This window comes from Jaculus jaculus, chromosome 1 (genome assembly GCF_020740685.1).
Source record: "Jaculus jaculus isolate mJacJac1 chromosome 1, mJacJac1.mat.Y.cur, whole genome shotgun sequence".
Taxonomy (NCBI): domain Eukaryota; kingdom Metazoa; phylum Chordata; class Mammalia; order Rodentia; family Dipodidae; genus Jaculus; species Jaculus jaculus.
In genome coordinates, this window is record NC_059102.1 from 8,750,550 (window position 1) to 8,776,474 (window position 25,925).

Sequence of the window (25,925 nt, forward strand, 5' to 3'; positions counted from 1 at the left end):
GACCTTCCCTCCCTCCAGATCTCCCGATCCAAGTTGGAATCGCATCCTCCGGGGGGTGAGCGCGGCGCGGGGCGGTCGCGGGCCGGGACCCCCAGCGCAGTCCCCGCCCGGCGAGCTGCTGGCGGGAGAGCGCGCGGCCGGGACTCGGGGTGGAGGGTGGTGGTGTATGTGTGTGAGTGTGTGTGTGTGCGAGTGTGTGTGTGTGTGTGTGTGTGTGTGTGTGTGTTGGGGGGGGGGGATCGGGAACCCGGTGGGCGGAGGAAGGGGGTGGGGTGGGTGGGGAAGTAGGAAGAGGCTCGTCGGCGAGGGGAGGAGGAGGACGAGGAGGAGGAAGGGAAGGGAAGGGAGGGGGAGGGGCGCGGAGCTGGAGAGATTAAGTTTTTGTGTGTGTGTCCCTGTGTGCGTGTGTCATTTTAAGGTGGCTCGGGAGCGGCCCGGAGGAGCCGGCGGCGGCCTGAGGATCGAAGGACCGAGCTGGGAGCCATGCCGCGCTGAGGGGGGGGCCCGCGCAGCCACCGCCACCGCCACCGCCGCCTCCCGGGTGGGGTGGGAGGGGCGGGAGCCACCGCCGCCGCCGCCTCCCGGGTGGGCGCCCTTCGCCGTGGACGCTGGAGACCCTGGACGAGGTAAGGGGGGTCTTGGGGGAGGGCCGGGGTCGCCGTCGCCGCCCCCGCCTCACCTGAGGCTCCGGGCTTGGGGGGGGTGCCGTGCCCGCGCCTCACTGCGCCACTCCAAGAGGAGGAGGAGGAGGGCGAAGGACACCGAGCCGGCATCCGAGGACATCTTTGGTCCGCACCCCCGGCCCCCTTGTCCCCCTGCGACACCAGCGGGTTGGATGCCGACCGGGGGGGACGATAGTCGCCCCCCGCCTCCGATTGCGCCTGGTGGCCGCCGTTTGCGCCAGCATTTTTGTTGTTGTGATGAGAGTTGATGAATGCGAAGTAGGCGGTCACCTTCCTTCCCATCAGGATTGGAAAAAAAAAAAAAAAAAAAAAGGAAAGAAAAACCCGGAGCGCAGCGGCGTCCAGAGGGCAGCGGCGGCGGCGGCATCTCGGCGACGGTTTCCTAGGCGCCCCCGGCTCCTGTTCCCGAGCCCGGTGGGTGCGCGCGCGGGGGCCGCCGGTGATCCGGGCCGAGCCCGGGGCGCGCCGCGGGGACAATACGACCGGATCCCTGGGGACCAGGAGTCCGAGGATGCCGGGGTGCGGCGGGCCTTGCGCCTGCGAATCGGACTGGGTGTGTGTGTAGGGGGGCGCAGAGGACGGGGGTGGCGGCGGGGAGATCGGGGCGCGCGCGTCTCGGAGCCCCTGGGGGCTCTGCCCCTGGTCGTCCGGGGATCCCGCGCGGCGCCCCGAGAGCGCAAGTGAAAGACCGGGAAGGAGGCGAAGTGGAACCCTTTTGTTTTGCCGGCCCGGCATTGTTGGCTCCTCGGGGCAGCCGGGCCACATCTGCCGCCGCCGTGGCCGCCACCGCTGGCGCGCGGGGATCGGCCCGCCAAAGTCGCGGCGGGGCGGGGGGCCGGGGCGGGGCGGGCCGGGCATCGGGCGGGGGCCGGGGCGGGCCGGGCATTTCCTCCGCCGGGCCGCGCTCCCGCGGGCACCACTTCCTCCTCGCCAGCCTCCTGCCAGCGCCGGGAGCTCGGCCCGCCCGCCCCCCTCGGCTCCCCCCGCTCGGGCCGCACTTTTCGGGTGGGACGAACCCAAAAGAAGAAAGTTTTCTCCGGAGGGGTTGATTAGGGCGCGCCCAGGGCGCCAGGCACCCGACGCGGCGCGGGCACGGCCGGGTCGTCTCCTGCTCCGGGTTCCCGGTGGAGCCGGACGGACCCGCGGGGAGCGTCTTTCTTCTCGGGCTGGCGCTCTCCCCAGCGCCCGGGGCGAGTTGGGCTGAGGGGCGCGGGAGTCGCGGCGCGCCCAGGCCTGGCCCCGGCGGGGAGGCCCAGCGGCGTGGCCGGTCGCCTGCAGTGTACGCTGCGCCCCGGGGCTCGGAGGCCGCGGGCCCGAGAGCCCGGCGCGGTCACCCGGGGCCGCGGCCGAGACACCCGCGCGCTCGCGCACCCGCCCTCCCGCCGCTGGCTTTCCGCCGGCGACGAGGGTCGCGGACACGGAGTGCGCGGGTGTGGGTGCACGGCCTCCCAGCGCCCGGACTTCCCCGCAGGCGGCCTAAGCAGCCATCGGCCCCTGGGAACCCCATGTCTAGGATTTTTCTAGGGGGAGAGGAGGAATTTTTCAAGGAATCCCCGCTGGCATGCTCGCGGTGGAAGCTGCGGGTAATGGCCTGCGTCGCCACGCCGGGCTCCCTCCCTACGCGGGGTAAATCGATCTTCCGGTACATTTCCCCTTTTTCTGTAAAATCGAAGACCGGGTTAACTTCTTAGAGAGTCAGATGCGAGCGGCTTGAGGGGTAGGCAAGAGAGCCCTATAAATATGTATTGGGAATTTCAAATGCCAGTTGCCTTATTTGCAATTCTGTAGGATATTCTAGAGATGAGGATATTTTTATCTGATACGGTTAATTTTGAGGGGACGTTATGTTGGGGGTTACAGAGTAATCCTGCTTTCTAACTTTCACGAGAGACATCAACTTCCAGAGGAGGTGGCCTCCCCTCGCAAGGGCTGGGTTCAAAGACAGCTTGAAAACTGCCTCGTGTTCCACCCTCGACTTTACGCTTCTCCCGCTAGGTTCTCAAAGCGGAACGGACTAGTTTTCACCTACTTTGGAAAATTGTTTTGAAATTTTTTAAAAATTTAAATAAATCTTTTACATCTTGAAGTAATGGGACTTCAAAGCATCTTGCTTTTATAATTACTTGATTTCAAAGAGCACTTCTTACAGCAATTACAAAGTAATATTTTAAATGCTAATTCAACATTTTCGGTCTGAGTAGCTTTTTAATATTGAAACAAGGTTTCTTTTTATTTTCTAAGTAGCCAGGACTGTATCTTAAATTTGAAACACTGAATATCCTTTTGTCTGGCTCTGACACACTCCTGGAAAAATCTCCCCAGTGCCCTTTTTATAGCCCCCCAAAGAAAAGTTAATGAGACGGTAGGTTTCAAGCAAGAAGCAGACCCACCCCCTTGCAAAATATGCATATAGTGGCCATTGAAGTTGGACGTTGGTAGTGTAGGCACTTACCTTTAATGAAACCAGTTTAATCGTTCACACTTGATCAAGTATAACGTGACCAAACAAAGGAAATAAGCTAGCATATTTCTGTTGAGCACTGAGGGGTTTCGTGTGAAGTGTGGACGTTGGGTTGCCCCCTCCCCCCACTCCACCCCAGTTCAAGGGAGGAAGGGTTGAAAGCGAGTGGAATTTACGGCACTGATTGGTCCTCGGTGCCCTAGGGGCAGGGGACCCCCGTATGTCTCTATGTATGGAAAGCAGCTATTAGAGGGAATTAAAACATCTTGGTTTTGGAGCTTGTGAACCTGACTAGGTACTTTTTGGTTTCCTGCTTGGGAAGATTATTGAGCTGAAAAGGGGGATGTTGCCCCCCCACTTTTGTAATGGCATGCTAATGAGGCAGAAGGGAGGGTGGTGAGCTCCGCGGAGGGGAGCTGTGTGTGCCCTGTGAGTTATTTACGATTTCACTTAGGGTCTTTGAAACTGACCCTCGAATGGGTGTTGGGAGGGGGAGGGGCAGGGTGAATTACCTTTCCTTAGCTGTGATTTAAAACAAAACAAAACAAAAAAAAAACTCACCTCTTTGTTCCTAAAAATGCTTTTCCTTGCTAGGCATGAGTTAGCAATTTATGTGTGGGATTTAGTCATCAATCCAGGGAAGAAATTTGTGCAGAGTACACGAGTGTGTCTTTGGAGTTAAGAAAGTAAAGTTTTAGCTCCAAGGAGGGGAAAAAAAAAATCAACACTGCTTCATTGTAAAAACACACCCTTGACAGACTGAGATATTTTGGCCTTTTAAGTAAGACTCAGGCACACCTGTTCCTGTCCCTGCTGAGTGGTTTGCTCAACCTGGCATTGTTTCTCTGGCCCTGTACACAGGAAGAAACAGTAAAACTTGCTAGTGGAATAATTATTAACCATTCCATCCGTTACCTTTTCAGGGAATAATCAATAACTTTAGTCTTGCCTTTTGAATACTCCAAACTGAAATCCTTTCTTTATGTCTGGAAAGGGTTTCAAAGACATATTTAAGTAGTGAAACAAGCCCCCCCCCCCACAAAATGCCAAAGCCAGTCTGCACCTCTCTGTGTTGTGAGAAGGTAGCCACAGTCTGTAGATGGTAGGTATATAAAATATATCCTAAGCAATGCGCTGGACTTAAAAATGATACTTACCATTGGCCTGAAGAGATGGCGTTTGCCTGCAAAGTCAAAGGAACCAGGTTCGATTCCCCAGGAACAACAAAAGTCAGAACTTCTTTTCATATTTAAAAAGAAATGATGTTATTGTTGAAAACCTTTAAAATACTAAGGAAAAGCAAACTCAGGTGGCTCACTTCGTTTGAAATTATTTATTAAAAAAAGAGAAGGACCTTTCAGGTAGGGTCCCTGCCAGAGGGTCAGTTTTGAAGGGGAAGTTACACTCTGCACTGAATGCTTTGCCTAAATGGAAAAAATTTTAAGGAGTTTACAGCAATGGGATAATGGTGGCCACAGTTGTCTTTTTTTTTTTTTTAAACCATTGTCATTTCAATATAGAGGACCTGTCATAATATATGAGCTCAGCCTGGGTCCCTGTGTTAATAATCTTCCTATCTGCTGAAAGCAGTGGGCCACTAGGTCCCTGATGCAGGCCACACACATAAACACTGGCTCAGGACATGAATGGAAAGGGACATTTATCCATCTAGCTGGGCGCAGCTCACAGTATTTCCATACCCAGGTAATAAAGAGGTTCATTACAGAGGACAGGACACACTTTTGTAGTTAAGAAGTGGGGGTGCAGCTTGTGTGATCCTGTATGAAGAGTCGTTTGTATTTGACAGAAGTGACTCCACTTGGTGGAATCTTGGGGTATCTTACTTCCCAGGAACCTTCCTGTCACTTGCTAGCTCAGGAGCTCTGAAAAGTCTTAGCAGGCACAGGAGTGCTTGGAGTGGACAAGCCACTGCTTGGGCAGGGATCAAATTTTCCCCTTCCAGCTGGTAAGCATGTCCTAATTCACTGGGCTGCAAGTTAAAGTTACAGCGCCCAAGAAAGCAGGGAAATTTCAACACTGTCTCCCCCACCTTCTGAAGGTGATTTTTTCTCAAGTCTTGGTTTAATGGAGTATGTGCTTATAACCTATCTCTGAGTTTGGAAAATTATTTTTAATAATTGCTGAAAACTTTAGAACCATTTTTAAGGTGTGCAGTGGTTCTTTTGATCTTGATTTAATGGAGAGTATCCATAAGCCATCAATGCGACTCTAATGATATTCACAAATTAATGTTTGGGCTTAAACTGGAGTTTGCTTTTAGCTGTCATTATTAATGTTGAAAGCCCAAATTAAGGCTGCACTGCAGGCACTCAGAACTTCGCCTGTGAAAAGAAGGGCTTTGCACATTATGTGGAAAAAGGGGGGTTCACGAATGAATACAGAATATACAATGGAGAGAGAGCAAGGCCATTGTTTGTGTGGAATGTTGACAATGGGAGCCAAGGGGCAGTTTTGGGAGCCAAGGGGCAGTTTCGCCTTCATTCTCCAACTGCTGGAGAACAGAACCAACTGGGACGGGAACCAGCCTGGCCTTCATCTGCCTGGGTTGGGCATGGAGATTTGCCTTGCTTCCCTCCATGGGCTTTTCTTAGAGGGTGGTCTTTTTGGACCCACTAGCAAATGCATACCTCCTCTCCTTAGTAATCTACATTTTTTTTAAAAAAATTTATTAACATTTTCCATGATTATAAAATATATCCCATGGTAATTCCCTCCCTTCCCACCCCCCTACATTTTTTTTTTAGTAGCATTCTTCCAGAAAAAAAATGAGACTAAAATTTTTTTCCCCTTCAAATTTGATAGTAAGAAACAATATTCATAGTTCCAGGAAACAGTGGTGTGGGTTTTTATCCCTGTCCACACTCTAAAACGGTGGTTTCTCTGAGTGTAGTTAGGGAAGTCACCTGTGAGTATTTGCTGTTGGATCTGTTTTGTGACAGTTGCTGTCCTTTCTGAAAAAGACCCACTGTCTCTTCTTTCTCTCAAAGCCTGCGTTGCCTCCACGTGCTGGGGGCCAGTGGAGCCCATGATGGCTCAGGATGACCTCAGAGACATGGCTGCCGCAACCATGTGTAGGTAATTGGCTAATTCCATCCTTTCTTTCCCATTCTGATATTTAGCATAGTCAGAACTTTCCTTTGGTACCTCATTTAGCTTAGAAATGCCCTGCTTTAGCTCTGAACTTAAATTTAACAGATGGTTGGCTAGAGTTGACTTAAATTTCACAGGCATGTGATAAAACAGTTGGGTTCTTATTAATGGTGCTAGTGGTGATTCTGGTTTTATTAGGAATTGTGACCTCTGTCCTAGGTAATAATAAGATTTTAATCCCCCCCCCCCAAGTCTAGTGTTTGGAGGATAGTAACCCAGCTGCCTGAGCTGGGTAGCCAGGCTAGACTTCGGTTCTGATGACCTCGTGAGTGCAAGGAAATCCTGGGAGGGGGTACTTCCCATCCATTGTGCTTCTAAAACCTCTAACCACTTGTAAAATACACCTTCACCCCTTCACCTTCCATATTTTAATTAATTATTGGAGATAGACTTTCATGTAGCCCAGGCTGGCTTTGAACTCCTGATGTACCACCTCTGCTTTCCATGCACTGGGATTCTATGTAGTTAACTTGTTCACATCCAGTTAGCAGAAATGTGTTTCCTGGCATTTGAATAAGTCCTCAATTATGACTTAAGATGCTTTAAGATTGTCTGATAGGAGACCCAGGAAATAGCCTGCATCTGAGATCCTGTCTGACTGGAAGGGTGCGGGGTGGAGATGGAGGTTGGGGGGTATCTCCCTGCAGTCAGGCTGGTTGAGGCCTCATTGCTGCTGAGCTCTTCTAGTTATACCCAAAATCTGCCCTCCAGCTCTCTCTGCAAGCTCAGGACAAAAAAAAAAACTTAATTATTGGAGGCCCAGAATCCCAAGAAGTTTCTCTGGAGGGGACCATAACCCTATAGTTTTATTTTGTGGTTCCCTTTATAACAAAGTTAAAATCTTAACCAATGTAGAGGCTAGCAGAAAATTATAAGTGTAAAGGACCACAACCAAATCTGGAAGGCAAGTATTTATTATACCTGCTCCAGGTGTGTGCCTCCATTGGAGGCTGAATGGTTGGTGGGAGGGAGAGGTGGGGAGTCTGCACAGGTAAATGTCATTTACCAGTGGCCCACAAAGAGTTTGTGCACTTTTTTGGTCTTCCTCCCTTCCTTTCTTCCTCCCTTTTTCTTTTCTCTTCCTTTTTTGTTATTTTTGGTTTTTCTGAGGTAGGGTCTCACTCCCACTAAGGCTGACCTGGAACTCACTGTAATCTTTCTACCTTTGCTTCAAGAAGTGGGCCAGGCATGCCCCGCCACCCCAGGCTCACAGCTTTCTTTTCTGAGGTCGGGTCTCACTCTGGCCCAGGCTGACCTGGAATTCACTCTGTAGTCTCAGGGTGGCCTCGAACTCATGGCGATCCTCCTACCTGTGCCTCCCGAGTGCTGGCATTCAAGGCGTGCGCCTCCACGCTCACACCATTTTAAGTGAGCTTAAGCTGTGACTTTATTCTTTTGCTGATGGTAGGTCTTCCAGGGGTGTTCCTGGGCTAATACAAGTCTGTGTTCCCTCGGCTTTTTCGGGGCTGGTGGGCCTAAGGAGTGGTGTGGGTGGTGCTGTCACGCCCGTGTGCACTGGGGTAGCTCACACACTTAAGTTGCTGCAGGATCTGGAGCCTGTCCATCAACAAACCCGAGCGGGCAGGGCTGAGATCTCCAGAGACCACAGGAAAGGACCCTGAAGTAGGTCCCTCCAGCCCCCACTTCTCTGTCCAACAGGGTCTCTGAGGTCACTTGACCTGGCTTTGCCCTGAGGAACAGGTGTTGGTTACTCTGAGGCCTTCTTGAGGTTGTCTGGCTAGATGAGCCACAAGGCTCTGTTTTTTGGTTTGGGTGAGCACTACAGCCTGGGGTGGGCCACAGTTTTCCAAACACCCAAGAAGTGCGAGGAAGCCCAAGTTTTGGGGACAACTGCCTGGTGAACTAGTTTAGAAGATATTAAAACATTTGCGAAGTTTTATTTCCACCTGTTCCATGGGTCTGCACCGCAGCATACCTGCCTTTTTTTTTTTTTTTTTGAAGTAAGGTCTTGGTCTAGTCCTGGCTGACCTGGTGGCCTCAAACTCACTGCAATACTCCTATCTACCTCTGCTGGGATTAAAGGTGTGCACGACCATGCCACGCACTTAGCTGCTTTTTGGGGGAATAGGATGAAGCCTATGGCCCAGGGTGGGTGTCGGGCCATGATGCATCCTCTCAGTGTGTCCAAGGAGCATAGGCAGACACTGACCACTGACCATTCATTGGCTTTCTCCTCTGGGTGGGACAGAAATTCCTTGGGGATAGTGATCCATAAGGACTTGCTGTATATAGATAGCAATATTCACATAAGCTCCTACAAGTAAAATCTGGGAAAAAATATATATATTTAAATTTTTCTGATTATTTTTATTAAAGAGAATGGGTGTGCCAGGGCCTATAGCCACTGCAAACGAACACCACTATGTGTCATCTGGCTTATGTGGCACCTGAAGAATCGAACTTGGGTCCTCAGGCTTCGCAGGCAAGCGCCTTGACCACTAAGCCATCTCTCCAGCCCCTGGGAAATATTTTTTACATTGAAACATTTCACAGTTGTTAATCGTCATGAAACTCCTGCGAGCCGAGTAAATAGTCATTCCTATTTTTATGCGTGAAAGAAATACAGAATTGCTTCTCGAATCCTAAAGGCATTGTTCCCCGCTCCTGCTCCCTGTATCTCCTGGCAGGAGTTGGATGTGGGGGAACCTGGGCCGAGGGGATTTCTCTCATCTTCTGCCCAGACTGACACCAGGGCTACTTCCGGTGTCCCTCGCGACCTTCTGAGCCGGGAGAGCTAAGCCAAGGCCTGCAAGAAAGGCCACGGCCACACCTGGCCACACCTGGGCGCGCGGGGACAGGGTGGCTCCGCCTGCCGGGGAGGACGGGCCTCGGGGCGCCTGGCCTTCCGGGGGACCCCGGGTTCCTGGGCCGTGCCCTGGTTCCGGGTCCCTGCACCTGGCGGCTCCGCCCCCCACCTGACACCCCCGGAAACGCCCTCCCCCCTACGCCTGTGCCCAGCGCCTTTTCACTTGTTAATCCGAGCCCCTCCCCCGCGGTGAAGTCATTGAGAGGTGATAGAAATGGGCTTTGTCCCCCGTGGCCCATTTCCTTCCTCCCTGAGCGCTTTGTTCTGGTTAGGCCAGCTTCCACTTGGGCACCTTCGGTGGGTGCCGAACCCGCGGTGTAGGAGCAGGAGCCTTGCAGGACCCTGTCCCCCAGCCCCTGCCCACAGTGACCAAGGCCCTGGGACGTCCCAGACGTGGGGACGCGGTGTCTCCGGTGCCTCCCTCCCTCTAGTGGCGATTTGTTGACGGACTGCGCGAAGGTGACCCGAGATGCCAGCAAGTGGTACCCGGGGGCACAATTATGCCTGGCCACTTTGTCGTGCAGGACCGTGGGCGATGTCTGGGATCCTCCGTTCTCAGGATGCACCCTTCCTATCTGGTATTTCATCTGTAGTACAAACAGAGCCGTCGTAGTTGGTGCAGGTAACTTTTAGAGGCCTATATTTGCCCCCCGGGCGACTGTGTAACTAGACTTGCTTGTCACAGTGGCAGATCAGGCTGTCTGGATACTAAACGGGAGCGTCAACTTGAGCTAGGTTCCGGGTTTGGTTGTCTTTTTTTTTTTTTTCCTTTGGCCTGAGTTTCCTTGGTCGGAGGGATTTCTCTGTGCTGTGGGTGCTTGGCCCTTGTTACAGAGGTCACTTACTGCTTCAGAAACCCTCACAGGCGTTTGAATAAGTTGTCTCCTCTTGCAGTGGGGAACTAGCCAGGGTGTAGGGACCACTCACTGAGCCCTCAGTATCTGGCACTGGTGGGCACGTGATTGGTGCTCGCTGGGTTGGTGCCTGGGGTGATGGCAGAGCCAGGAAGTGTTCTTGTGATTTGCCCACACTTCCAGTGGCTGAGCTGAGGTTTGAACTAGACTGGGGGGGGGGGGTGGCGGGGGACTGGGCTTCCTCATTGGAGGAGAAATCCTGCCTGGGGCCGAGCCTCCCTCCTGCCAGGGTGGAGCTAGTTTCATGTTTCCCTGGAATCCCACGGGCTTCTCCCAAAGACTGGCCCCCTCGCCCAGGCTGGCCCTGCGCGCCTGGCCACTTAGAGCTCTGCGAGGCCCGTCTGGTTTTCAGGTTGTCCGTTGGTGGGGGATCTCTTAGGGTTGCGGGCGTAGGTCTTCTGCTGACTTGCCCTGTTTCTTAGAATAGCCTCGGGCTCATGATCTTCCTGGTTTAGGCTAACAGTGCAATTCCACCCTCGGGTAGGACCTCTTACCTGTGCTTTATATGTGTGTGTGTGTGTGTGCATATATATATATTTATTTATTAGATAGGATCTCACTCTATCCCAGGCTGACCTGGAATTCACTATGTAATCTCAGAGTGGCCTTGAACTCACGGTGATCCTCCTACCTCTGCTGGGATTAAAGGCGTGGGCCACCACACCTGGCTTTATTTTTTTTATTACAGTCAGACAGTGAGAAAGAGAGAGAATGGGTGGGCCAGGGCTCCTAGCCACTGCAAATGAACTCCAGACGCATGCCTTGTGCATCTGGCTTATGTGGGACTTGGAGAATCAAACCTGGGTCCTTAGGCTTCGCAGGCTCGCGCCTTAACTCCTTAGTCATCTCTGTAGCCCCTGTGGTCACAGTTTTGGAGTGTTCAGAGCAGGGAGACCTTTCTGACTGGAAGCCTCCATGAGGTGCCGCAGATGGGGATTCTCCTCCCTGGCTGTGTGGATGACTGAGTCTCACTGCACCCGCCAAGACTTAACAGCCAGCTTCCTATGTCCCGTTGTAGCGGAGGGGGATCACCTCAGTGTGTCGCCTCCATCCTACCACTCCCTGTCCTTAAGTCCTCTCAAGAGTTGTTAATGAAGAGAGAGGGGGCAAGAGGAGTTTGGTCAGTAAGGGATCCGGAAGTTCCAACCTTACCTAGGTTGATTTCTCTGGTGGAAGCTGATTGGGACTTAGAGACGTTTTTGCCATGCTGACCCACATTAGGCTCCCTTTTCCAGCTTCAGTTTTTCCTTAGTCCTCTACCTGAAAGCTGGGTTAAGGTGCTCTTCTCAAAGCAAGCCCCTCCTTTTTGGGGAGTGTGCCTGTGTTGCTGTTTTGTATTTTTCTTTTCTTTTTCTTCTCTCCTCCCCCCCCTTTTTTTTTTTTTTTTTTGGTTTTCGAGGTAGGGTCTCACTCTAGCCCAGGCTGACATGAAATTCACTATGTAGTCTCAGGGTGGCCTTGAACTCACAGCCATCCTCCTACCTCTGCCTCCTGAGTGCTGGGATTAAAGGTGTGTGGCCACCACGCCCAGCTCTTTTTTTTTCCCCCCCTAAGGTAAGATCTCTAGCCCAGGCTGACCTGGGATTCATTATGTAATCTTAGGATGGCCTCGAATTCATGGCGATCCTCCTACTGCTGCCTCCCAAGTGCTGGGATTAAAGGTGTGTGCCACCATGCCTGGCCTTATTTATTTTATTTTATTTTTTGAGGTAAGGTTTTATTACACTCTAGCCCATGCTGACCTGGAATTCACTATATAGAATCAGGGTGTCCTTGAACTCACAGTGATCCTCCTACCTCAGCCTCCCGAGTGCTGAGCTTAAAGGCGTGCGCCCCCACGCCTGGTTGGATCCTTTCTGCCCATCTTAAAATAAGATCTGGTGCCTGTGTTCATAGAGGAAAAACCTGGGAAGCTGGGCAGGATCTTTCCTGAACTTCCTTTCTGTTGCTGCCCTGCGATTTCTGCAACCTTAGCAAGGAATTCGAGTGAATTCTTCCGAACAGAAGGAGCTGCCTTCTTTTCAAAGAGGTGATCAGAACTGAAAGGGAACGGCACGAGGTTGGGTGTGTCCTGTCCTGAAATCCAGAGCCAAGCCCTGCTCGGGTGATTAAGTCAGCTGAAAGGCACCCAGGCAGGTGATGCAGGCGCTTTAGACCGGCCTTGGCTTCCCTTGAGGTAAGGTCCTCACACCATGGAGGTTTTTCCTGAAAAACTGGCTTTCCTTTAATTATAAGAGTGGCTTCCTGTTCCACAGCTCTTCGTTTCCTTTTGGGAACAGGTGTGGGCTTGTGAGCTGGGGAAATCCTTGAAGGCTTGTTGGAGTTTGAGGCCCTGTGGGGCTGGGAGGCCATGGGTTGGGGACATGGTGGGTTCCACCTTGTCCAAGGACACCTCGGGAAAGCACTGGGAGGTGTCTGAACAAATTACTCATGTCAGCCCTGGTGTCCTGGCCCCATTCCAGCTTGGGTAATGATTATATTTCTGTCTATTTTAAGTCCCCTGCAGTTTGCAAACAGCTTTCTATTCTGCCTCACTTAGCCGAGAATGGGGAGCACAGGGGAGTGGCCCCTCTGACAGGCCTGACCCTACAGGCCTTGCCGATGGACTTGACTTGTAAGGATGAAGTTGCTTCCTCTGAGGTGGTTTGCTTGGATGATGCCCAGAGCTGAGCACCAGAATGTTCCAGCCGCCCTCTTGGCTTGCTCTCTCTGCTGGCCGACCAGGGAATGCAACTTCCGATGGTTGGTCGATCCCTGCCAGCCTGGGTTGTGGGTGGCCCCAGAACCATGAGGAAAGTATGCACCCGGGCCTGCTCCAGAGTTCAAGGATCCCTTGGCCTCAGAACAGCTCCTGAGCATGCCACTCAGGTTTTCTTCAACACAAGGCAGGGCCGGGTGATCTGTCCACCTTGGTTGGGGGCCCTGGTTTCCTGGGTGCCTGATATCTCTACTCTGGCATTTGTCTGGAATTCTGTCGGTTTTCCTAGCCCTTCATAGTACCTCCCCCCCCCCCCCATGATAGGGTCTCGCTATAGCCCAGGAATTCACTATGTATTCTCAGGGTGGCCTCAGCCTCATGGGATCCTCCTACTTCTGCCTCCTGAGTGCTGGGATTTCTGTGGATTAAAGGCATGCGCCACCACTCGGCTTCTTTTTCTCAGTGAATAATGTGACTAACTGATAAGTGGAAACTCCAGAACTAAAGTTAGAATTTTCCTAATGATCTTAATATTTGGGTAGTAGGTAATTCTTTTCCTTCCTAAAAATGGTGAAACTTACCACAACAGTAGGCCCCAAGGAAGTACTACAGACTTATTTGAATTCTTTTTTTTTTTTTTAACTGTTAATTGGGAACTTGTAACTGGGTTTGTGTGTCCAAGGATGGAGAGCAGGAGGGAATGCATGGATCACGGATGCGTGCACCAGCCAGGCCTGTAAGCTTCAAAAAGCCATATATTACCTCAGCCTTACCTAAGAGCAGTTCTTTAGTATGTCCCCCAAAAGGAAGCTCTGAGGAGTTGTCCACCTCCTAGAGGGTAATGAGTGGTGTCAGGTTTGGAGCTAGATTCCCGGTAATTATTTGTTCAGATGCATAGGGTCATTCAGAGGTTCCAGCTGTCCAGTTGGGGGCCATGTGCTGAGTTGGAGGTGAGGGAGAGGCCCTGCTAGAAGAATATGGCTGTCTTCCTTTAGAGAGCCCCACCCTCTAGACTTTAGTAAAGGCATGAGGTACACACCACTGACTGTTAGAAAGGGTGGCAAACACTTGACTTCTTTCCCAAATTTCAACATTTACTAACCCTTTGCAAGGCCTCTGGTTTCTGAGTCTGTAAGATGACGGTAGAAAGAGTCCGTGTAACAAGACCTCATGAGGTAATGTTGTAAGCTTATACATTGTATTTTTAAGTCTTTTTTGTTTGTTTTCTCTCTAGCCCAGGCTCACCTGGAACTTCCTCTGTAGTGCCAGGCTGGCCTTGAACTCACAGCAATCTTCCTACCTGTGCCTCCCAAGTGATGGGATTAAGAGTGTATGATGCCACACCCAGGTTTTTATTTTATTTATTATTATTATTATCTTTTTGGTTTTTCTGAGGTCGGGTCTTGTTGTAGCCTAGGCTGACATGGAATTCACTCTGTAGTCTCAGGGTGGCCTTGAACTCATGGTGATCCTCCTACCTCTGCCTCCCAAGTGCTAGGATTAAAGGCATGTACCACCACTGCCCAGCTCAGCTATTTTTTTAAAAAAAAATTATTTATGTTTATTTGAGAGAGAAAGAGGCAGATAGAGAAAGAATGGGTGCACCACGGCCATGTAGGTAGTAGGGAATCGAACCAGGGTCCTTAGGCTTTGAAGGCAAGTGCCTTAACTGCTAAGCCATCCCTCTAGCCCTATATTTATTTGTTTCCTTATTTATTTATGAGAGAGAGAAAGAATGGGCATGACAGGGCCTCTAGCCATTGCAAACAAACTCCAGACACATGTGCCACACAAGTGTGTGTGACCTATGTAGGTATTGGGGAATCAAACCTGCATCCTTAGGCTTTGCAGGCAAGCACCTTAACTGCTAAGCCATCTCTCCAGCCCCTATTTATTATTATTATTATACAGTTTACTTTTAAATTGTATAAAAGCCATTCAGTCACAAAGTAAACCCTCTGCTCTGGTCTCGAGTAATCCCGGGGTATGCCTCACTCTGGATGGATGCCACCCCCCAGTCAGGAGGCCAAAGGGGAGTCCTCAGTGTGAGGTTGGCAGAAGGAGATCCCGGGGCCTGGACTGGGCTGTGCCGGAGAGGAGTGGGGGTGCCGGTCACATGACCTTGCTGGGCTGGGCCTTGTCCTGAGGGACTAAGACCACAAAGCCAGGACTTTCCCCTTGCATTGAAAGGAGGCTTTTGGAGCCAGATGAAGTCCCATTTGAATGAACAGAGAGAAGTGTTTGGAGGTGAGAGATCTGGATCCCCTGCTCCCCCCCCATCATTAAGAAAAATACCTGGACTATTTAGTGGACCAGCCCAGAGAGAGGCAGTGGCTTTGGGGGAGCACCCAGCTTCTCACTGGTTCTGGGGGCCAAAGTGATAGACCCCCAAAACATTCAAACATTCAAGAGGTTGTTTTTAGTTGGTGCAATGTTACTATGTATTAGCTCACCCTAAGAAATACCCAGGAAAAACATTTACTTTCTATTGGAGACCTAAAAAAAAAGTTCAGCTGTCCTACCTGGTGGCCCAGCTTGGGCGCCTAGTGTCTGGCTCCGCTGCTCTGGACAAATGGAGCTGAGAATGGTTTGCGTTCCCACCCTGAGCCCAGCACCCACTACACAGAGCAGAGAGCCACAGCACAGGTGGCCAGGCTCAGCTCTCCCAGGAGCCTGTTTGTGGAGAGAAAAGACTCTAGTCTTTCCCTTACCTGCCAGATCTGCTCTTCATAGATCCCTTAACACCCCTCCCTCTGACCCCCCCTCCCCCAGGAGCAGGGTCTCTGGCTGTGGATGGGACTTTGATTGGTGATTGCCTCATGGAGTTTTGTGTGGTTTATCTGCCTGCCATGTGGTAGGTATTTTGTTTGGTCAAGGGCAGCTTTTATTTTGGTTTGTATTTTGTCTTTTTCTGTCCACCACACACAGACTGGAATAGAATTCTGGAGGTAACTGGACCTGTCCCAGTGGGGTGGCAGATTTGCTGTGGGTGTTGGAGCATGCTCCTGACCCTGTCTCTGGAAACCCTGGCCTCCCGTATTGTCCCTCCATTCACTGACTGAGCACTTGCTGCAACCAAGTCTGCTGTGCAGCGGGCATCATCACAGCGTGACATTGCATTCTGGTTTTAATTTTTTTTTTTTTTTTTAAGTAAGGTCTCACTCTAGCCCAGGCTGACCTGCAATTCACCATGTCGTCTCAGGGTGGCCTCAAACTCTTGGCTATCTTCCTACCTCTGCTTCCCGAGTGCTGGGATTAAAGGTGTGAACCACAGTGCCTCACTGGTTTTGATATTTTTGGAGTCACTAACAGAACCTTGGCTGGCCTCTAACCCTCAACCTTTCTGCCTTGGTTTTGGATTCCAATTTTATTTTATTTTACGTATTTATTTTGGTTTTTCAAGGTAGGATCTCACTCTAGCCCAGGCTGACCTGGAATTCACTATATAGTCTCTGGGTGGCCTTGAACTCACCGTGATCCTCCTACCTCTGCTTCCTAAGTGCTGGGATTAAAGAAATGCACCACCATGCCCGGCTTGGATACCAATTTTAAAATGACCTGCTTCCTCCTCCCTGGCTGAGACACTAGACTTCAGGTGTGAGTTGTAAGGCCTTGTACATTGTTAAAGAGGTGATGTTGCCTTCAGATAAGGCTGACGTCATGTGGAGCAACACTTTCTTTGGGCTCAATTTAAGTTACTCTGAATCCCACCTGGAAAGCAAGAGGGTCCTTGAAGGTGCCCTTGGGAAGTGGGGGCTGGAATGCCAGGACACCTCCACAGGCCGGAATGTCCTTGGCTCCATGTTGGCAGAGACTGCATATTGGATTCTGGGTCAGCCAGGGCTAGAGTGAGACCCTACGCGGTACTAGGTAGGTACTTAAGATGCCTACACATGTGACATTTGCACATGCATCGCCATTGCTACTGTTATTGGAGGGAGCCACCATGGGCATAGTGATGTTAGTGGAATTTACTTTTACTTAGAGCCCTAGCTGGCCTGGAACTTGCCGTGGATCCTCTAGCCTCTGCCTCCTGAGTGCTGGGGTGACAGGTGTGTACCACCACGCCCAGCTACTTGTTAATGGAATTGAGAATGATAAACCCTCTCTTCACCTCTGCCTTGCTTGGGCTGTTACATCCCCCTAGAGCCACAGACTGGCCTGGAACAGTTACGAACACGTGGATTTCGTTAGGAGCCTCCCAGGCACACACAGAAGGCCCTTGGTCCATATCGAATCAGGAGGGACTAGATCTGGGCACTGGCACTCCTCAGACAGCCTATATCCTGCCCAGTGGCTGGCACACGCATTTGGGGGTAACGAGCTAGCTGTGGGTTTGGTGGTTTTCACTCAAATGACTCATGCAGTCCCTCGAGAGGACCTGGTCATGGTTTGAGAAAGGCTGGCTGCTCTGAGCCGAGGGATTCCCAGCTCCTCGGCCCCACCCTCTGTCATGCAAGAGAACCCCTCACATGGGTATGTTCAGCAAACTCCTGCACGTGGTTCTCCCGCAGCCAGCCCATAACCTGCCAACCACACACAGACTGTCTTTCTTTAAAAACACAAACCACTCCCCCAACACAACACCCACACTCTGGAGTCTAGTTACTGAACATTTGGCACAAAAAAAAGTGGTTGAAAGAAGATTTTTATGTAGCTTGAATAAGCCTGAAATTGAATGAATAGATTTGAAATGTGTATTTCTGCTCTTCTCCTTTGCTTTGCCTTAAGAGATTTGCATGCCCAGGAACCAGACATTCCTAGGGACCTCAGGGTAATTTCCTGTGTCTTTGTCAAACTTTGGAGCTGGTTCCATACGCAGATGGACTTGACATTGAACTCTATCTCCTGACCATTCAGCATTGTTTTTTGAGCTAAGGCTGGGCTCAGGGTCACACTATACTAGTGGGGAAATATTAATTTTTAAAAATTTTTTATTCATTTGAGAGAGGAATGGGGGGAGGGGAGAGAGAGAGAGAGAGAGGGAGGGAGGGAGAGAGAGAGGCATGCAAGGGTCTCCAGCAGCTGCAAACAAACTCCAGACACATGTACCAACTTGTGCATCTGGCTTACGTGGGTCTTTGGGGAGTCAAACCTGGGTCCTTTGGCTTTGCAGGCAAGTGTCCTAACTGCTAAGTCATCTCTCCAGCTCAAGAAAATTATTTTAGAAATTGTGTTTTAGAGCTGGGTGTGACAGCCCATGTCTTTCATTCCCGCGCTTGGAGCCTGAGGTAGAAGGAAGGGGCACAATCAGTTCAAGGCCAGTCTGAGTGAGAGACCCTAGAGCTGCGTGGTCTGTGTATCTGTAGTCGGTAGCCCAACATGGACACAGGAAGGCGACTTTGTTTTTGTTTTTTCGAGGTAGCTGATCTCCTACCTCTGCCGCCTTAGTGCTGGGATTAAAGGCGTGCACCACCCTGCCTGGCTCAAGTATTTGTTTTTTTCCAGTAAAAGTGACTTTTTTGTATTGAGACATGTCTGTTTAGCCCAAACTGGCCTTGAATTTAGGGTAATTTGTAGAGAGGAAGAAGGAAAGGAAGGAAGGAAGGTGGAGGGAGAGAAAATAATTCTGAGTCAGCCAGGCCTCTTGCTGTTACTATACGCACCCACTTTGTGTGTCTGGCTTTATGTGGGTACTGGAGAATCAGACCCGGGCCCTCGGGCTGTAAAACAAAGCGCCTTTAACCACTGAGCAACCTCTCCAGCCCCTTGTAATTGACACACACACAAAGTTTATTTTTGGGCTGGAGGGATGGTTTAGCAGTTTAGTCGTTTGCCTGCAAAGCCAAAGGACCCAGGTTCGATTCCCCAGGATCCACGTTAGCCAGATGCACAAGGGGGCACACGCATCTGGAGTTCATTTACAATGGCTGGGGGATCTGGCACGTCCATTTTCATTCTCTCTCTCCCTCTCCCTTTCTCTGTCAAATAAATAAATAAATAAAAATATTTAACGTTTATTTTTGAGGTAGGGTCTCACTCTAGCTCAGGCTGATCTGGAAATGTAGTCTTAGGTTGGCCTTGAACTCAACAGAGATCTTACTGCCTCTACCTCCCAAGTACTGGGATTGAAGATATGTGCCAACCTGCCTGGCAATTGATCATTTTAACATATAGGCATTGATACACATCTCTAGGGATGCCTTCACCTCTGCCAGCCCACATATGTGTGGTAACATTGTATTCTCACAATGCCAGCACCTTTTAGAAATGATCCTGCCCCTCCCCCAATTGCTGGAGACCAAACCCAGGGCCTTGGGCTTGCCACCCCTGAGCTAAGAATCCCCAACCCAGCAAATCCTTTTTTAAGTTTTCACTTTTTAAATTTTTCATATTTTGACAGGTTCTTGCTTTTGCCCAGGATGATCTCAAACTCCTGGACTGAAGTGAGCCTTTTGTCTAAGCCTCCCTAGTAGCTGAAATACAGGTATGAGCCACTGTGCCCAGAGTGTATTCTGGTTAGTGAGTTTATTATACTCCAGCAATGCTAAACATCTTATTTCCTCTTTATTTTAAAGTTGTATTTATTTGAAAGAAAGAGGCAGATAGAAAATGGGTGTGCTAGGGCCTTTAGCTACTCCAGATGCATGTGCCACCTCATGTGTGGGTCCTGGAGAATCGAACCTGGGTCCTTAGTCTTTGCAGGCAAGTGCCTTAACCACTTAAGCCATCTCTTCAGCTTTCTCTTTTATTTATTTATTTTTTCAAGGTAGGGTCTCTCTCTAGCCCAGGCTGACCTGGAATTCACTATGTAGTCTCAGGGTAGCCTTGAACTCACAGCGATCCTCCTACCTCTCTCTGCCTCCTGAATGCTGGGATTAAAGTCATGTGCCACCACACCCGGCTCTTTTTAATTTAATTTAGTTTTTGAGACAGGTTTTCGGGTAGCCCAGGTATATGTGATTGTGGAGGATCTTGAACTCTTGATCCTCTTCTTTGGGAGCAGGCGTGCATCTCCAGTTGAGCAGTCTGGAACTTTTGGAGGGAGCCTCCTGAGTTAGAATGAATTTGAAAGGTTGTCCATGATACTCTTCAGATGAGGGTCAATGTAATGGGGCTTCTCTTTGGTAGTAGGATCTTGTCAGAAAGGATCCATCCATCCTAGATTAGCTGGCATAGGGCTTTTGGAGTTGAGTGCAATTACATTCATGACCTGAACTCTTGCTGCCTGGCCCGCTGGCCAGGCCTGGGCGCCTTGGAGCCACCTGTGAAAAAGGAAGGGGCTGGCTTACATGAATATGAGAAGTGGAGCCTTTGGGGCCACTTTTGGACTTGGGCTAACGCAGCGATGGTTGCGTGATTCATGGTGTTTATGAAGACCGGCGTACCTATCCATTCTCATAGACGTCTTAATAAAGATTAAGTACAGAAGAAAGCGGGATGCGTGAATAGAGATATTCCCATAAGCAATATTGTAGTGTTAGGCTTTGCAATTATGTTTTGTGTACTCTCCAATTAAGCAGTTAGGCATCGCTGGGAAAACTACCTTTAAGCAATCTGGAAGAGCTTTATAATTTGGTAAATCAAACAAAAATAGATGGTGTGCGCTATTTTAGGCATAGGGTGTATATGTGTCATGAGAAAAGTCACTGGATTGATAATGCTGGAAATGTGTGCATGACACTGAATGAAGTAAGGAAGATGTGCTTTCAGTTGAACAGAGGTCCTGCCGTGGGCTGGGGTTTGTGTAGGAGGGGGGTGGCCACAGGGAGCGCTGGGGTTGGCACGCGGGGGTTAGTTAGTCATGCCCAGCCGCCAGAGGGGAGCCATTGAAAGTGGAGAAAATTTCTAGTTGTCTCCTGTTGTGTGAGTACACAGCCTCCAGACAGATGCTTCAGGTATTCAGTGGGGGACCCTGGGCCAGTGACCCACCTCCCTTGTGTTATGGTCTCCACACAGGTAGGTACTGGTGAAGGTTAAAGTCTTGCTGGGGAGATGGTTCATTTGGTAAACCACATGCTGAGAAAGCATAAGGACCCAGCACCCATTTGAACTCTGGGTGGCCGTGGTGGTGCTCCTGTAATCCAGCTCTCATGGAGGTGGAAGTAGGCATCCCCAGGGCGGGCTGGCTAGCTAAACTACTCAAACCACCAGCTCTGGGCTCAAGTTAGAGGCAAGTGACCTAGAAAGACCACCGTTGCCAACCTCCAGCCTCGACATGCCCACATATCCACACACATACATACGCACCAAAAGTTCTTTTTCCAAGTTGCGTTTCTGGATTTCACTCATTGTATCTTTGTAAAGAATGAAATGTGGAACATTGGGAGCAGTGAGTCTGGACAGGGGCTGCAGGGTGCCTGGGAGTTCTTGGCTGTGAATTCTGACTTCCATTTGAGGATGGGGTGAGGCTGCTGAGGAATTACTGTCTCCAGAAGCGCTGCCATGGAAGAACGCATCAGTGCGCTCGCCCTGGGTCTGCGGCAAGCGCGGAAAAGCCGTGAGGCCTGTGCAGCTTGGCTATGGGCCAGATGGGAGAAGGTGGCACTGGTGACTCCCAGGGCCCCTGTGGTGGGCTGCAGTGGTTTAGACTTGGCTGTGGGGTGGGAGAAGGTGATCCATCATGTTCAAGGGGTCCTGCACACAAGGTGGACACTGGAGGCCCAGTTTGGAGCCCACCTGGACATTCTTCCACTGTGTCCCGCCAAGAGAGTCCTGGAAGCCACCGCGTTACTGTCCTTTTTGCCCCCTGCGTCCGCGTAGAACGTGAGTCATCAGGACAGGGACCTTCCTCCATGCTCCACTTGCTAGGGGACCTTGGGTGCTGAGCCTGTCTCCCCATCCACGGCGCTTGGGGTCTCTGCATTGAGGTGCCCTCTGGCCTCTGTGCCATCAGACAAGGACCCCCTGTGAGGGAGCTCAGAGGTTTGCTCATCTGCTCCAGACAGCCCAGTAAGGGGGGTGGTGGTTAGATCCTGGAGCAGCCAGGCTTGTGGGAGGGTGCTGATGTCAGCCACACCCAAGTACAAGACCTTGCCTGGCCAGAGCTGTTTGCGCAGCAGTAGGAAGGGCCTAGGGGGAGCTTGTTCCCTCCTGATGGAAAACACATGTCACTGGGTTGAGTGAGGCTGGGAAGGGGACCAACTGGAGAAAAACCCTAGATAAGAGTAATTACGGAAAGGTGCTTGCGGGGAATTCGCTTCTCATTTCCTAGCCACTGAACTATCCGAGGTAACTAAGTGATTATGCTTCGCCATGTTGCTTGAAGCTTAATAAAATGTCTGGTAGGCACAGGTAGCGCCCTTGGTCCTTGCTACTGACATTGGAGTCACTTGCCAAGTCCAGTTACTGTGTCTCCAGGGAGTCTGGGGTAGGCGGGTGTTGTAGCCCCTCCCCCACTGCTATTTGCCACTGTTACTCTAGCGGGCTTTATATTTTACTACTGAGCGTTATTTCTGTGAGGTTTCTTTTTTTTAAGATTTAATTTCTTCCTCAATTTTTACTAACATCTTCCATGATCATAAAAAATATCCCATATTAATACCCTCCCTCCCCCAACTTTCCCCTTTGAAATTCCATTCTCCATCTTATCCCCTCCCCATCTCAATCAGTCTCTCTTTTATTTTGATGTCATGATCTTTTCCTCCTCTTATGATGGTCTTGTGTAGGTAGTGTCAGGCACTGTGAGGTCATGGATATCCAGGCCATTTTATGTCTGGAGGGAGAATGTTGTAAGGAGTCCTACCCTTCCTTTGGCTCTTTCCTCCACCTCTTTCCCATTAGACCCTGAGCCTTGGAAGGTGTGATTGAGATATTACTCAGTAGTCCAGTGAGGTTTCTTTTTTCTTTTTCTTTTTGGTTTTTCGAGGTAAGGTCTCACTCTAGCCCAGGCTGACCTGGAATTCACTATGAAGTCTCAGGATGGCCTCAAACTCACAGCGATTCTCCTACTGCTGCCTCCTGGGTGCTGGGATTAAAGTCATGTACCACCATGCCCAGTCATTTTTCTTATTTGAAGGAAACCAGTTTTTTTTTTTTTTTAAAGGGGAAGCAACTAAGTACAATTTTATGTGGATATATTTTTGTGCAGGAAAACTCACTCTTTTTCAGCATGTAATTCTGTAAGTCTTGCAAAATGAACTAAGTACCATTTGGTTGGAGAACAATCCCATCACTCTGCAAAATTCTTTGGCCCCTTTATTCCTTCCCACAATCCCAGCCCCTGACCACTACTGAGAAACACTCCATGTTGAGTTCAGAGTCATCTCAGGAGACTAGGGAAGATGGCTTGCTGGCTACAGGCATTTGCTTGTGAGCCTGCCCGTCAGAGTCTGACACTCATGTCAAGTCTGACACGCAATGGTGCCATGCGTCTAAGGTGGCTGCAGTGGGAGTCAGAGCCAGGAGAATCCACGAGCTGAGAATCTCTGGAAACTGTTGTGTCATAAGCTCTCAGCACCTAGACTGGCATAGCATGCACCAGAATTTCCAAAGGAGAGGACAAATACCCTGAGGTTTTTGTTTCCACACATGGGCCATTCTACACACATACCACACACACACAACAATTAAAATGAAAATAAGGGGTTGGAGAGATGGCTCAGCAATTAAGGCGCTTGCTTATAAAGCATAAGGACCCAGGTTCGATTACCCATAAGCCAGATGGATAAGATGGTGCAAGCATCTAGAGTTTATTTGCAGTGGCTAGAGGCCCTGGCCTGCCTATTCTCTCCTCTCGCTTTGCCGGTTTCTTCCTCTCTCTCTCTCTCAAATAAATAAAATACATCAAAAAATTTTAAAAATATTTTATTTATTTATTTGGCAGCGAAAAAGGAGAGAGAATGGATGCAGATTTGACTAACATGGATCCTGGGGACTCGAACCTGGGTCCTTTGGCTTTACAGGCAAACTCCTTAACCACTAAGCCATCTCTACAGCCCACATTTATTTTTATTTAATTAATTAATTAATTAATTTATTGGTTTTTCAAGTAGGGTCTCACTGTAGCCCAGGCTGACCTGGAATTCACTATGGAGTCTCAGGGTGGCCTCGAACTCATGGCAATCCTTTTACCTCTGCCTCCCCAGTGCTGGGATTAAAAGCGTGCGCCACCACACCTGACTTTTTTTTTTTTTAATTACCACTTAGTTTATTTCAAAGTTGTAAACGCCAGTCTTTTGTTTTCAACGTAAAGAACATTACAAAAGGAAAGTTGATGAATTAGACTTTTTATAATTAATAACTTTATTAACATACCATTAGAGTGAAAAGTAGACCTCTGTCTGGAAGTTATTGTCAATATAAAAACTGTCAGAAAAGTCTCAAGTATAGAATACAGAAGTAATTTCAATCAATTTCTAAAAAGATAAGCATTTGCTTTTTGAGGCAGGGTTACACTGTATCCCAGGATGACCTGGAACTCACTTTGTAGCCTTAGACTGGCCTTGAACTTACAGCAATTCTACTACCTCAGCAGTCTCCTGAGTACTTGGACTAAAGTCATGTACCACCACACCTGGCTTGGATTTTTCTTTTTTGGTTTTTCGATGTAGGGTTTTTTTGTTTTGTTTTGTTTTTAAAGAAAGAAAACTAGCATGGGGCCTGGGGAGATGACTCAGTATAGGTGAAGGGCTTGGCATGAAGACCTGAGTTCAGGTTCCTTAGCACTCACATTAAAAACAAGTCAGGCCGGTCATGGTGGCGCATGCCTTTAATCCCAAAGGGTAGGCAGAGGTAGGAGGATCATTGTGAGTTCGAGGCTACCCTGATACTACATAGTAAATTCCAGGTCAGCCTGGGCTAGAGTGAGATCCTACCTCAAAAAACCAAAACAAACAAACAAACAAACAAAAACAAGTCAGTGCTGGGAGCTGACTGGCTAGATTGTCTAGCCTGAGCCAAAAACAAAACAGAAAGCCTTCCCAAGATGCTTTCCAAATTCCTGAAACCCACTGGTGGAAAAGTGAAGCCCACTTCCTCTTATTTTTAATCTTGTATTGGCTGTGTTTGTAATCAAATAGAATAACTTATTTATTTGCTTACCTTACTTGGAAAGAAAATAAATTAGAAAGGCTTCATAAATCTAGAGACCATGTCTCAAAAAATGCGGTGGCAGGCACCTGAAGCTGACCTATGGCCTTGGCATGCTCTGTCTCTCTTGAATGCACACCCGCACCCATACACATGTGCACACACATGTGCAAACATTCATCCACACATCCACAATTACAGAAAAAGGAAAAGCAAGCCAGTCAGCCGTGGGAAGTCTGTGGGGCCGGATGTTGATGCAGGCGCCAGGACTTTTCTGGGACATTTGTAATGACAAACATATCCTAATTCCAGCAGGTGGGTTGGTCAAGGTGACCTTCTGCTTACTATTACTGTGTCCTCCCAGGGATGCCTGAGACCTTGGCTCATGATGTGCATGTCAGATCAAAAGCCACTCAACTGCAGCCAGAGTCTTGCATGCTCCATTAAACTACCTGGCCCACTCGACCTCTCCCCCAACTTCAAGAGACATTAGCTCTCTCGGGCCCTGGTGCATCTCAGGTCATGGGTCCCAGGCCCCCTGAGCGCACACAGGACAACAGCTGCTCACTGCCTCTCCTCTCAGTTTTCTTTCTACCCCTCTTGGAAGGGCCTGAGAACAGGTGTCTGCTCCTTCTGCCACTGCTGCTGGCTCCAGGTCCACAGGGGACGACAAGTGACTGGCCAGGCACTGGCTGCTGCTGCCTTTTCCAATGGGAAAGTGCATTGTGCTGACTGAGCAGGGGCTGCGAGCTGCTCAAATCCTGGGACTTCTGGATAGCTTTTGGGTCCCTCCTGGTTTATTAAACGTAGGGGTCAGCCAGGCCAACTTCCTTCCTGTAGTCAGTGTGGCTTATGGAGAGCCCTGAGGAACTGAAGAACCTTCCAAGTGGGGAAGGTCAGCTGCCTTGAACAAGGTCTGTGCAGGTGGACGAGCACCTGGTTGAGACCTGTGGTGTCCGGTCCTAAAGCCCACTGCGCTCCCTGATGCCTCTCATTTACCTACCCAAGCTGTTGAACGGGGAAGGGGGTCCTGTGCTTCTAGCCCAGGTGCTGGCGGAAGCCGCCACAGCCCAGCGCTGGGCCAGTCAGTTGCCCAGGTATTCTGGGATGAGAGCCGAAATTAAGAGAGAAAGATAAAAAGGTTAGGGGAGAGAGAGGGGAGAGGGAATTGCCACACCAGGGCCTCTAGCCACTGCAAACT

General features: G+C 50.0%; 1 protein-coding gene across 4 annotated transcripts in view; it reads left to right on the forward strand.

Moving 5' to 3' along the window:
* Nucleotides 1–548: 548 nt before the first annotated feature.
* The window catches only part of Ctbp2 (C-terminal binding protein 2), a 166,761-nt gene continuing 141,384 nt past the window's right edge, over nt 549–25,925 (forward strand). For 2 of the 4 annotated variants that reach the window (XM_004659260.3, XM_045156965.1), the window contains exon 1: nt 549–626. The gene's annotated coding sequence lies outside the window, so the exon portion shown is untranslated. Of the gene's footprint in view, nt 627–1,078; nt 1,098–25,925 lie in introns of those variants that run through there. The other 2 variants (XM_045156961.1, XM_045156971.1) reach the window with 2 other exon arrangements.